Source organism: Ambystoma mexicanum, chromosome 8 (genome assembly GCF_040938575.1).
Source record: "Ambystoma mexicanum isolate Mex_15411 chromosome 8, UKY_AmexF1_1, whole genome shotgun sequence".
NCBI lineage: Eukaryota > Metazoa > Chordata > Amphibia > Caudata > Ambystomatidae > Ambystoma > Ambystoma mexicanum.
The window spans coordinates 143,091,758-143,106,017 of NC_090929.1; the positions used below are offsets into that span (position 1 = coordinate 143,091,758).

Genomic DNA, 14,260 nt, shown 5'->3' on the forward strand with positions numbered 1-14,260 from the left:
CCCAGGCATGCAAGAAATGTAAGGGATCACACCCATCCACGACATGCTAGAGGCTCTGGGGTACAGTGAGGGAGGGGCCAGAACAGAGGAGCACGATAGCGGGGGCAGGGTTAATGGGCCCTCACCAAGAAACAGGACTGCATTGCATGGTTGGCTACAGGATTACCCAAACGCGAAGGAAAGGGAATTGTTGTACAAGGGGTTGAGAAATGGGTTCCATATTCCTTATGAGGGGCCACTCACGACACAATTAGCACAGAACCTTCCCTCAGCCGACAAGTTGCCGGAGATCGTAACTGATAAGTTGGGAAAAGGAAGAGAATTGGGGAGAATTATGGGGCCATTCACATCGCCACCCCTACCCAACTTCATAGTGTCCCCACTAGGGGTGGTACCCAAAAAAGAGAAAGGCAAATACAGGCTTAGCCACCATCTGCCCTATCGAAAGGGGGAGTCGGTCAGAGACGTCCGTGAAGTCAGAGACGTCCGTGAAGGCCATTTCAGAATGGCATCTACCTTGTGCACGTCCATTCTGATGCCTCCTGGAGTAAGGATAAAACCAAGAAATTCTACTTCGGTGACGTGAAAAAAGCATTTTTCAAGCTTTGCAAACAAGCGATGTTGACGGAGCTTGGTAAAGACTGAACGAACGTGCCTGACATGATCTTGTTCCGAGGCTGAGTATACTAAGATGTCGTCTATGTACATTAAGGCGCACACATCAATTAACTCCCTTAAGACGTAATTCATGAAATACTGGAATGCCGCAGGAGCGTTGCATAACCCGAAGGGCATGACTTGATATTCAAACAATCCGGACTTAGTACGGAAAGCGGTTTTCCATTCATCTCCTTTTCTGACTCGGACCAGGTGGTACGCTCCTCGAAGATCCAATTTGGTATAAATCTGGGCATCTTTAACTTGGTCTAGCATCTCAGGGATAAGTGGCAAGGGGTAGCGGTTCTTCACGGTGATCTGGTTCAATGCGCGGTAGTCAATAAAGGTTCTCAAGTCTCCTTCCTTTTTTCGGTACGAAGAACAAAGGACTGGCTGAGGGGGACTTCGAAGGACGGATAAATCTGTTTGCAAGGTACTGGTCTAAATAGGATTTCAAATGAAGATTTTCTGGTTCTGTGAGAGCGTAGATCCTGCCTCAAGGGATTTTTGGACCAGGAACAAGGTCAATCTGACAGTAATAGGGCCAATGCAGCGGCAATGTATTGGCTTGCTCCTTTCGGAAAACATCCTCAAAATCATGGTATTCACTTGGCAAGGTATTAGTTGCTTGCAGGGTTGATACTATCGCTCCGGGAGTCATGGGGATACAGACATCGGGTTTCTCCTCTTGGTAATAGCAGGCAGGGCAGCAGTCACCGGGGAAGGTTAATTTTCATGCCCGCCAGTCTATCAAAGGGTTGTGAGCAACCAACCATGGCATCCCTAGTATTAGCCTGAACTGAGGTGCCTTGATGAGATCAAATTAAATAGACTCCCGATGTCTGTCCTGGCACAGCAAGGTTACCCTGGCTGTGCACTGGGTTACTGGTCCGGAAGCGATTTCTGTCCCATCCACGGTGGTTACCTTGTCCGTAGTTGGCTTAGAACACAAAGGAAGCCCCATCTCTGCTGCCAGCTCTTGATCAATATAATTTCCAACTGCTCCGCTATCGATGTATGCTTCAACGGCATGCATTCTTGACGACTGTTTGTGGTTAATTAAGATCACTGGTATTGCAAAGTGCGAGGTCAGCAACTCTTTCTTCTCACTCAACAAACTGATCTCTACGTTTGTCGAGCTTGGTAGTTTTCTGATTCCTTAGCTTCATCCTTCTCTGTGGCCCGACTGTTCTTCTTGGGTGTTTTACTGGACAGTCCTTCAGGAAATGTCCTGGTTTCCCACAATACAAACAAAGCTGTTGTTGTCTTCTTTTGTCCTGCTCTTGTTTTGTTAATGGAGGCCGTATCCCTCCAATCTGCATGGGTTCTACAACATTTTCAGGTACACGTGGTGTGTTTTCCCTTGGTCGCACATACACGGTCCGAGGATCCGTCTTAGACCGGTCTGCCTTTCGGTTCTGCAACCGGTGGTCTAGCTGCACGACTATACGACTATATTTATGAATTCTGCACAGTCTCTGGGTGGATCAACCACATGGGCTAAGATGTCCTTTAATTCACCTCGTAGGCCCCGATGGAATAACGTAGTTCTTTTGTTTTCTGGCCACCTAGCTTTGGCAACCAGTCTGTTGAAGGTAGCAATGTACGTTAACAAGTCCTGATTCCCCTGTCGGAGGGACAAGAGTTCCGCTTCCTACCCTTGTGTGCTTGTCTCTCTGATTGATCGGCAGGGCTACTTATCTGTTATCCTAAAGGATATATTCCACTGCTAGCCTTTGACTCTGGGATCATCCTGGGCTCGCCTGGCAGACAAACTGTATCTTGAAATGTCTGCCCAGCTCTAGTGTCTGCAGCATATGGTCTAGAAGTGGGTTTGAATGGAGATGTTTTCATTGCATTCTGCTTGTTAAGAGATTGTTACGAATTCTGAATCCATTGGGAGGTGTGTCCGGTCAAAGGTTCGAATCCAAAAGGATCGAATGCCATAGGGTCGAGTCAATAGGACCTAAAACAAAAGGGTAGAATTTTTTTTTAAAATATATATTTTTTGGGGGGTTTTCGTATAGGAAAAAAAAGTGTTTTTACCACAAAAAAAGTGGATTTGGAGGGCACCCCCCCAAATAAATAAATAAATAAATAAATAAATAAAATCGACCCTTTTGTTTTTGATACTTTTCAGTCGAACCTTTGACCTATAACCATTGGGAAGTACTGCAAGAAAGTTCAGTAGAACAGAGCAGTGCATTCTCGCATTCGAACGGGCCCTGATTATCGTGTCTGTCATTGTGTGTGTCTACTAAATATTTCTGACCGCATGCAGAATCCTAGGTGAACGGCCTGGATTTCAGCCCCCGACAGTGGGTCCACTGGCTGTAGGCAATAGTGGCCTGCTGCCATCACAGTAAACATCCCAGTTTATTTCAGGAATTTTCAGAGTGATGATTCTGCTGGTTTGCTCGGGGTCCCTTTTTGGACTTGTCACAGGTGAGGGAATTGTCTCTGAGTTTTGCATGCTGCAGAGGGATTACTGGCACGTTGAATGGACCGCTCTGCATACTCAGTGTGTTGCGTAGCATGCTGGATCCACGCTGCATGCATTTTGTGCAGCATGCAGTTTTGCATGCTGCAGAGAGATTGCTGGCACGTTGAATGGACCGCTCTGCATACTCAGTGTGTTGCGTAGCATGCTGGATCCACTGATTGGTTGTGCTGGCTGCTCTGAAGCATTGAAGCTCTCTGCTGTATCTTTTCTGGTCAGGTTGCTTGCTCGTTCTTTCACCACTGGGCATGGTGAATGTTGAAGTCCTACGACACTAAAAAGAGACTGGCCAGCATTATGAAGTACAGGTTTGCGGCAAGAAAAGGTGATACTCATTTCATGCAAGCAGGCACAAGTTGAAGAGACAGGGTCTGGTCTAATGTTTCCTCTAAGCTGTGCGCAGGTGCGCTTGCCCACCTTCCTTCTGGCTGCTGCTCAGAGGATATTTAGCAGTTCACAAACAGAATTCTCACTTATTCAAAAAGATTTAATAAGGAACAAGTAACAGCAATTACCTGAAATTGTCTTTCTCTTAAAGTAAGCATTTAATCTTGATATTTTACTCATTTGCATTACACTACTACACAATGGACACATAAAATCCCTAACAGCAAAATACACACACAACTAATATGAAAAAAGCCTGCATGAACAGAAGAATCTAACCAAGATAGGCCGGCACGCATTAACCAAATAATTTTTCCTCCCCACCCATGACTCCTAAACCTGACTCTACCACACTTTTACCTTATCACTCACTTCTGCCCCAGAACACATTAAGATACTACCGGACAATGTTGACTCTTCCTCTCTTAGCTCTGCGAAAGTTTAGCAGACGTGTTCCTACATCCACTTGTTTTATGTTTGTTGTAACATGAATAACGCTCACGTGCCAGAATTTATGTTACTCATTACCAAAAGCGTCACCCACACTATATAATCGAACTACCTGCTCAAATATCAGATACTGACTGTAAGTAAGTAGGCTACTTGGATGTGTAACTTTATCCCATAGTTCCCCTTCTTTGTACATATGTCACGCAAGTGCTTTGAAGTGGCCCCCTTGCACGTTAACACATTATAAAACTCAAATATTAATTTGCCCTCTAAAGATTTTGAGAAGATAAATGTGATGCTCACTGTCTCCTACATTAGCATTACCAACAGTACCCTATAAGTGGAGAGCACAATTGCAATACCATTTACTCAGCCAACAAGGGATAATGGGTATGGACTATGCCTTGGATTACTCGTCCATAGGTTCAGGGCACCAGATATTCAGACAGGAGAATACTTTTTTCAAGCAATCTGCATCGTTTCCTAGTGTTCAGAGTTCCTTTGGGCATAGACCTTCACACATTGTATGGTAACTTGCTTCTATACTAAAACAGTTTCACTGAGAACTTGTGTAATCCTGCACAACGATATAAGGGTGGGGGATTTTGCAAACAATCTTATATGCACTGCAAAAGAATTGTGCACATGCAGAGTCATGACATTCTTAAAATGCACATAATATGTTGAGGCATTAAATATGCCTTGCTTGCAAAGTATTGTGGCTCTGCAAATATCCCAGTGAGTGTTTACTGTTACAATCACTCACTTTTTACAGTGCTTTACCAACTAGTATTGTAGGCTAGCGCAGGGGCTGGGGAAGGGTATGGGTGGAAGAGCATAGGTCATCACTCCTGGCGGGTGATGAACAAAGCAGCAAATTAAAAAAAACCAACAGACGTTTGAGCAGTACATTGAAGGAAATGTGTTGCTAACGGATAGGAAATTCCAGTACACGTCTAGACAACAGCACCTTCCTTTTCTTTCTATGCTCTGCTTCTGAGGGCTTTTCAATATAACCATGTGTTCTGTGTGTATAGTCTCTAGCATCTCCTTGCATCTTATTTAACTGATCACAGAGAGTTACAGAATAGGGGTCCATAGTTAAAGAAGGCACACGATCAGTTGTATCTCTGATGAATTGATGTTATTAACTTAAAAGGCATATATGTGATTTTCTTCAACAGGGCTCCATAATAAACTTCAATAAGGCTCTTGTTTAACTTTATTTAGGCTGTGGTGTGGAAGGGTGGGAAAAACTATACATTTTATTATGTGCTCTGTCATTTCACTTGCTATGTCAGGGGTGCAAGCATGGCTCTAATCAGATTCTGCTCTCTACTTGGAGTCAAATGATTTTTCAGGGAGTACAAAAGTAATTAGCTTTGCCATTAGGGTTTCTTTCTGCTTGTTAAAAGATGTTCTTTCCCTTTAAAATTCCTCTTGTGATTGGGCATTAATTTTATTAGAGTTCCTTCCTGTGCCACTGCTCTACTGGTCACTAATTCAAAAAATATCAGTGGAGCTTAGTGGGTTGAAGCAATCATACGTTCATTGTTTCTAATTTTTCCATTTTTTGGGAGTAAAAATGGATGGTGCTTATGTCTCTCAGCTGTAAGGCTGGTGTTATCACTACCCACAGGAGAATGCAATGTGAATCATAAATAGAGGCACAGGAATTTTTGATCATCATATTCTGAGGTGCAGTTATTCTGATGCAATTATCATCCTTACACAAATTATTAGACGCATCTTCTCCTGGACCTTGAATTACTTCATTAAAGTGGCACTTGAACTCCTATCAGCATGTTTTTTGACACCTTGCTTTTAATTGCCATTAATCCATCAGCAAATGTTGTATTCTGTCTGAAGTTCTTGACAGCCACATCTGTTATGACAAGAGATATTTGCGTTTTGTAATACACATGAGTGATTTTCCAGTGTCATAAAGCATACATTTTTCTCTCCACCGGAGTACGTTTGCAAGGTACTGCGACCGATGTTGAAGTCTTGGACTGGTTGATGAGTTTTCTATATAATCACATTTGACATATTTTATTTTAGCCTACGTGTTTGGATAAAGTGTTGTAAGATTTATAAAGAATTGCAGTGCTGGCAAGAGGACATTCCTTTCCAAACTGTCTTATGCGATAGTAGCTCACACAGTGGCTTACCTCATTAGTCAGTTGCGCACATGGCAAATAATATGCGCACAACAGCCTACCAGTTCCGCACATAGAGAAAAATCATTAGAGAGCACATTGGTCTGGTGCCCTCCAAACTCCCACGGCCAGCCTCTGCGGCATGACTTGCTTTGGTGGAAACCCTGGTAGCCTGCCCAACCCAAGAGAGGTATCCCCATTTTTTTAAATTTGTATTTGTTTATTATTTGTATCACGCGCCTAACCCTGGGGTAACTGGGCACTTGAAAGACTTAGTGATACAGACATGTGTGGGCCAACAGATTAAAAACAACAGTAATAAATAGAACAGAGGGACCCTGGTTACATATGGGTCAAATAATGGGATGCAGGACGGCATACAAATTAAAGATAGTCGGAATCAAAAGGCCAGAAAAGGACACTGGTTACAAATGGGTCAAGAGCTGCAGTCAGGAGAGTACAAATGTATCAGCTATCAGCGAATGTCAGAGTATGATAGACTTGGTGATGACTTTTTACAGTGGGGGTTTGTTGCTCAGCCAGTTTTTTATACCGGCTTTGAAGGTGAGAAAGGAAGGTTCCAGTTTTAGGGAAAGGGTGGCATTCCACCGCTTGGCAGCTTGGACTGGGAAGCTACATCCTCCTACTGTTTTAAGATTGTATCTCGGGATCACTAAATTATGTGAGGAAGAGGATCTGGTGGTGCGTGCAGGCTGTTGTAGGCAGATTTTGTCAGCCAGGTATTTAGGGGCTGCGTTGGACAGGCATTGTGAAATTGTGAACATTGCAGTGTGCTACTAATGTATGCTAAATTGGTAGGCCCGGCTCAGGTGCTGAGTAAAGAATGATTTCAGACAAAGTTGTCAAGGGCCTCCTGCAGGGATATAATTCGGGATCCAATCTCCATAATACTCTGTGCTTCTCAAAGCTCTGTAGAGGTCTATCCATCTGGTCGTGGGGCGTGAAATCTGGCAGACCGCCTGAATTTGAGACTTACCTAGTGCTTGATGGCCTGGCCTAGGAGGTGTTGTGGACATTGTACTTTTGTTTGCTTATTTGTTGAAAGCAATGGAGAGTCATAAGTGACAAGGACGAGTATGTTCATCCTTTTTGCATAGACTTGCATAATAGCCTGGCAGTTAAGGGGTTAAAGTGAGTCATAATGCAGTGCGCAAGCGGTAATGTCGGGCGTGTATCAACCTTTTAGCTCTTTGGGTTCATGTAAAAGGAGAAGGTGATCCCGAGGTTGACATTTGTCATCAGGAGAGGTGATTGGGATCTGTTTATCATGTTTCAAGAGATCATATATTATTGGAAGAATCCCTTTCTCTGCAACTGGATTTCAGGAAAACCGCTGCACACAAGGCACTACCTCATTATCCCTAGAAGCAACCATAATGGGTTTTCATGACCTAATCTGGCATGCATCATTTGGGTCTGTGGTCCATAAGCCTTCTGGAGATAACCTGGGAGGCAATGCTGTGTCATTTGGGTCTGTGATGGCGGCTGTAAGGGTGCCCAAGAGATAGAGAGTGTACTACATGGCCTCAAGGAAAAACAGGACATCCTCAAGAAACGTATGGCCTACAACAAAGAGTTTCTTCTGACTTGGCTACAAAGTCCAGCTCTAAACGTTGGGAGGTGTTGAGGTGCTTAAACGGAAAGTGTGCTGTTGGTAAGTGTACCCAGATTCAGACCCACAGAGGCAGAGACTGGCAGGGTTATAGGGTTGACTTCCACTCCCACAGCAGAGACTGTGGCTACAGTATGGGGTACAGTCCGCAGTATGCAGTGGGATGTTCCAGTATCTATAAGAGTTTGATTTGTTTTCCTTGAATGGCGGCTAGTATGTAGGGTGCTCTGGTGGGCAATACCAGGATCAATGTAGTGATCAGAATGTTTGGGTTGGCGGGTTTTGTGGCATCTGCTTTGCCATCAGCAACATCGTAAAGAGTTGTGTTATGTTGGAAAGTGGCATCTATACGCCACCATGGAGTCTTAGTAGAGTGTGTGTGTGTAGGAGACGAAAACTCCCCTTTAAGTACTACGTTTTCTGCCAGAGTCCAGGTGTGTGTGAAAATGTGTCTCAATGTGGTAGCAATATTTTGGGTCTGGGGAATGCAAACAGGTGACCCTTCTTCCTCATCAGAGGCAGAGCAGCCTGAATCTGTTGGCCGGACCACCCATGGAGGAGGCTGTGCATCGGCCGGGGTTTCCAGCCATGGAACAGCCTCGCTACCTCTCAAACTTGAGCAGAACCACCTGCGGTTCTGGAAGCAACTCAACACTTTCCTTTTCGCTTCCGCTTTCTCTCTTCCTCTTCCCTGCTGATGTCCCCAGTGCTCCACTCACTGGTCACCTGGTTGCCCTCTGAACTCTGGCCCAGGCTCCTGCATGCCCAGTTGCCCTCCCACTGCCTCCGGGCTCCCCAACACTAAAGGGTCTGTATCTGCAACCCTACAATCCCTTCTGCCTGCACTTTTGAGCCTCTGGCTGGCTGCACTTGTGCGTTAACTGCACTTCCCCCTTCCTCCCCCCGCACTTCTTCCCTTCACTCTTCCCCGCACTTGCGCGATCTGAATGACACAAGGCCTAGTAAGATCGTTGCTTTGTCCTCCCTTTGTTTCCCCATCCTTGTCACACCTAGAAACACTTGTGTAGAGGCGCGTTATAAATGCCACATCATATATCATATGGAGATTTCACCTTCGTTCACATGTCTGCGTCTTCACTTAAAATCAGGGTCTGTCCCCACAAATCTGATCACCGTCAGGAGACCTTTGTCTGCTATCCCATAACAAGGTCCCCTGTTTTAAACTCGGACTGCCTTTCCCGGATCCCGAGGAGGAGAAATTAAATGACTTAATATGCACTGGAGAGCCCGGAGGGGGTTTGGGGGGCTCTGGGAGCCAGAGCCTGTCCCGGCAGAGTATCAGGAGAAGAGGCCATGGGAGAGACTCCATGTCAATAGTAACCGTTAGGGTTGGAGGCCTGGGCACAAGAGCGACAAGGGGCAAACTCTTAAGGGGTTGAACCGGTAGATTGTGGGGCTGGCTGGCCAGCAGGACGAGTAGGGGAAGCATATAGTGGCGGACAAAGGTCAAAAATATTCTTGGACTGAGGTGCCGTTGCAACAGGTCTGCTAATGGTGGCTCACAGTCTAATTTCGTTATCATCTTGCTTTAGTCCAGGGGTGTTGCTATGCCTGGAAAAGATCAGGGACTAAGCTTGTGTCCGGACTGGCAGGATTTGGGGCAGCCATAGTCTTTTGGTTGTAGTCCCTGAGCTTTTATCCGGGCTACAACCAGAAGACCCGGGGCTATAGCCCCCTCAGCCCCCCCTCCACCCCTCTGCAACGCCTCTGCTTTAGTCACACTGTTTCTTCTTTAGCCGGACCTGCTGTTCGCTCAGTGGTGATGTCTTCCTCTGCACACATTGTTTGGCTCATCCAGAACTCGTTTTCCACTCAGTTTTCATTCCTTGTGGTTTGCACTTGAAAGCAGCTGGTGTGACGAGTCGATGCAACTGTCCCTGAAAGTGCCTTCGACTGGGAGCTTTGATAGCCTTGGCTGTTGGGCCCCTCTGTGCAGCTGCGCCATTTTGAAAACATTCTTGACAGCTTCATAACCGGACTCGGCCTGAATCCGTGGGAGTGGGGTATCAGTATTAAACTCTCTTACCACGTGTGCTATGTGCGTTTCCCATGATGTATATACAAAGTCTCAAGTTCCAGAAACACTAACAACACATTACAAATAGCCAGAGGACAGCTGAACACATGAAACACAATTCTCATGACTTCATATATAAATCTGAAACCTTTTGCATTCTGCACCCGCTTCCCATTCTTACAGCTACCAGTTATTCCAGTTACCCGTGTAAATATTCGTAAATATTCTGACGAGACCAAACCAGACAACTAGACATCCATCGACGTACAATACAACCAGTAAAATACAATAATACATCCAGCAAATATGACCTAACATCTAAAATACCTAGGATTTAACGCAACACACATTAACCTAGTCTGACTGGGGATAAATCTAGAAACATAACTAAAACACACTTAATTTGTAACAGTCTTGATTTAAAACTGTGCCTTTCTTTCACCTGGGATTTTGTGATCTGCAGAGCAGTGTCCGGGAACAGAACAAACGACAATAAAGATTAACTTGAATAACATGATTCCCCTTTCCGCCCGGATCACCCAGGCAAGCAGTGCACAGCTTGCCTGAGCTATCGAAAAGAGGCTGAGAACTCTGTCAATCAGAGAGGTGCGCACCACCTGTTGGGGCCTGCGCTCTTCTGTCCGCCCCCTCAACCAGTATCAAGTCAGCTCTGCCGTGTGCGAGGGGTCGGAGTTACGAGACAGACACAAGGTCTTGGGAGGATAGCTCAGGGGCAACACGCTCTCCTTGGAAGCAAGACGACAGGTAGCAACACAGGTTCGATCCCTCGGTTGTGCTTAGAAAACTCTGGGTTATACATAGCCAATTATAGTATACTAGAGGTTGGCAGTTTGTCCAACGACTTTTATTCAAATAATAAAGGGGGGGGGGGGTGCCTCCTAACTCTACGAGGATTTCCCTGCACAAAACTAATAGTCGTTGTCAGGACGTCCAAAATAAAGCTCTCCATCCTGTGTCCAAAACCTAATCTGACCCTCACACTCTGACATCTATTAAAGGTGCAACAAAGGAAAAAAATCATGTGCCCTTCGGTGCCTTTCCTGCAGCCTTCCTCAATTCCCCCACACAGAGTGTTCCAATATGAAAGCACAACCCAACAGTGTTCCAAAGAAAGTCCCACCAACTCAAAGTAAGATACAGTCGCTGTTAGAGGCACTGATTTCCTTCCCCTTCACTGGGGTTGATAATGCCAAGTAGGACAATCATCTTCCCCTGGTCTTTCCTCGTGATTGATATTTGGTGGGCTATAACCTAAACAATGTTTTCCTGTGTGTGGCAGACTCTTCTGCCAAGTACTGATAATGTTATTGCCCAGAACTACTGGGACGAGGAAGAGCAGAGTAAACTTTCAATATGTCTGCTCATTCTCTATTTAGGCTTTCTCCCTCCTGTCTGGGCTTTGGATTCACTAATGGAACACACACCTATTTACTAAAACTCTTTTGGGGCTTGGTTATTAGCCATTCTTGGGGTTAACTCTCACCCCCCATGATCTCTCATGGCTCTGTTAGACTGCCCCCATCAGCCCCATGCGGTACCTGCTAAGGCGAGCCTCAGGTACAGCTGGATTCAGCAGGATTTTTCTCTCACTTCAGTGGATTTCCCGAGCTGTGTTTTCTCTTTTCTCTGCTCAGAGCGACCGAAACCCACTTTCAAAGTCTATGCCATCTGGGCATTTCATTCGCCCTTGTCAGACCGTCATGTTTCGTCCATCACTTGCGGATTATGAGGTATTTCCCTTTTGGAGATACCTTCTCTCCGGTATGGCAAGAGACGGTGCCCGATTCGTATGTTTGAACGTTCTCTGCATTCAAATGTCAGGTTCGTGGCTCCCCGTAAAGTGGTGGCTTATTCTGCCTGCGTTTGGATACCGGTGCTCACACCAGTCGGCAAAGCCTCGCCTGGAAGGACCCTCTTTCCACAGCTTAGGAACGCTGCCCGCGTTCAAGTGCCTACAATCAGCCGATGCACCAGCCCACGCAGGGTGCGCTAGAGGGGCAGCTGGCATAGCGGGCTGCCTCTATGGCCCCCCTCTCTGTGGACTCGCCTCCTCTTGCTGAGGGGGCAAAAGTGCATGCCCCCTAGGGTCCAGACGGAAACAGCCTGGCATAGGAAGGCCCTTAAATAGCCTGGGCTGAGAGGGCCAGGTCTCTTTTCCATCCCAGCCCATACGACCCCCACACCTCACAGTGCAACTGGGCGACACACGGCACCTACATCCCACCGGGACAATTAATTGATTTGATTTTATTGTTTAATGCCCCTCCCATTCTTTGAATGCTCCGGGAGCTATTTACTTCTGCCCAACATTGCAACCCTACATAGGAGGGTTTCTTAATTCCCCCCCCCCCCCCCCCCCCCCAACCTCCACTCTTCTGTAATGTGGCCTGAGATGTGGCCACTGCTATGTGTATTTTAACACACGGCAGCTTTCGGCCGTTCCACTTCCTTATTTACAGGGCCGTTGCCCGGATACCATGACGCCGACGCCACTGAGCCCGTCTGAACATGCGCACCAGACCAGTGTACTCACTTAGGCGCATGCGCAGCATCCCGTAATGCCGCATAGCTCCATTTTTGATTCCTGTGGGGAGACGGAGCGCTGCATACACTGCAGCTCCCGAACGAAAGGTAAATGATCGGTCAGCAAGCCAGCCACTGTCTGGCTCCCCACCTTTCCTCCATACGATATTGGGCACAAGTTATGCTGGTTCCCTAATCTTTCTGTTCTTTTGATACTGTCTAGGAAGACAATTGAAGCTCCTTTCAGATGCAGCGTGCTAGGGCCATAGCACGCCATTTCCAGCCCACACTTTACAACACAGCAACAGACCACAATGGGGTTGTTCCGCAGCACCACCTAAAGGTATTTTTTACCCCCCATTATCTACTCTCTTCATGTTTCTGACACCGGACAATGAAGGGCAACTTGAGCTCCCTTTTCACTATAGCCACTTCACTTTCCATTGCCTCCTCTATCTATTATATTGTGGCAAAAAGCTTTTTAACTAACAGAGGGAGATTTCACTTCATTTCCACTAACATCTGGCATCAATCCAGGCCAATGTGAGGTCAGTCTCTGTACACCAACACGAGAAAACTGTATATGTTCTCTCTAGTTTAAATCATGGGGTCTTATGTCATTGAGACAATGGGCCTCATTACGACCCTGGCGGTAAGGGGTTAACGCCAGCGTTGGCTGCGCCGACCCCTTACCGCCAATTACGAGTTCCCCTAGCGCCATGGTGCTTTTAACACCTGCTTTTAGCGGGTGTTAAAATCCATGGCGCTAAGGGACCATGGAGTTAATTACGTCACCGTAATTTACGGTGGCGTAATTAACGCCTTCCCCACTCCCATTATGCCCTATGGGGCAAAAATGGGAATGGGGAAGGGTAAATGGGGATTGGGGACTTACCGCCCCGCCAAGGTCGGAATGGGGCCCAATGACATGTTTATGTACATGCCTTTTAACCACTGCGCGTCTTTTTCACATCTGTTATTCTACATCAGTAACCCTAGTTCCCCTTAATCTTTCACAGGGGACTCTTTTCCTTGGCTCCATGAAGAAGGCTGTGACCCACTAAAGCCGAAACGTCCTGGGACACCTTCACCCTAACGGAGCGACGGGGTCTCCCCTAAAATATTAGTTGAGATTTACTTCAGTGACGTCGATCAACTACTTTTTGGTCACCCTTTAGCCTGGCTATGTCAGACCCATCCATGGTCTTCATTTTTTGAGGAATATTTAGGTTACACCAATTTTATGTTTCATTGGGTAAACCTGTTTTAAACCTGTTGGGTAAAACTGTTTAACAATAAGAAAAAAACAGAATGTACTAGTAGCAACATGATGCCTTTATATTTCTGTCCATTTTTTGTACCAGCAATCACACACAGTATGTTCATGTACCAATTGGCTTGATTCTTTCTTACATGTTTTCCTGCTTATATTTGTTTGTATTATGGTGTGATTTGGGTGAAATGTTTACACCCTTGTATATTGCAATTACAACTCCTTCACAGAATGTTTAAAGGAATGAGGACAGCCACTTAATAAAAGCTGTTCCCCTATAAACCAATGATCTAGCACATGTGGATTATTACGTTTTTTTCATGTACTGCTATTCTAGGTAGTAGACACCAAAAGATAGTTATTTGTCTTTAAACTTACACTGCAATTAACAAGTTGCAGTCGGCTCAGACCTCTACAGTCAGGACACCCCCCTTTTTGTAATCTTTTCCATCCCAGGCACCAGCAGAGAACTGGACCAAAGCATTTTTATTGTTTGCAGCAGTAACGATGGAAAGATTCCCTGAGCAGGGGCCTGCGCTATGGAAATACAGGGGCACAATGGTAGAGGAGCACAATCGCTATGGATACACAGCTGGATTGGTTATGACAGGGATTTCAG

At 45.9% G+C, this 14,260-nt stretch overlaps 1 long non-coding RNA gene across 1 annotated transcript; it reads left to right on the forward strand.

Annotated features, from left to right (window-relative positions):
• Window positions 1-12,413: 12,413 nt before the first annotated feature.
• LOC138473548 (uncharacterized) lies at window positions 12,414-13,923 on the forward strand. The gene is made up of 3 exons (XR_011268774.1): window positions 12,414-12,476; window positions 12,592-12,711; window positions 13,388-13,923. It is a non-coding gene; the product is annotated as an uncharacterized lncRNA (long non-coding RNA).
• The last annotated feature ends 337 nt before the right edge of the window (window positions 13,924-14,260 follow it).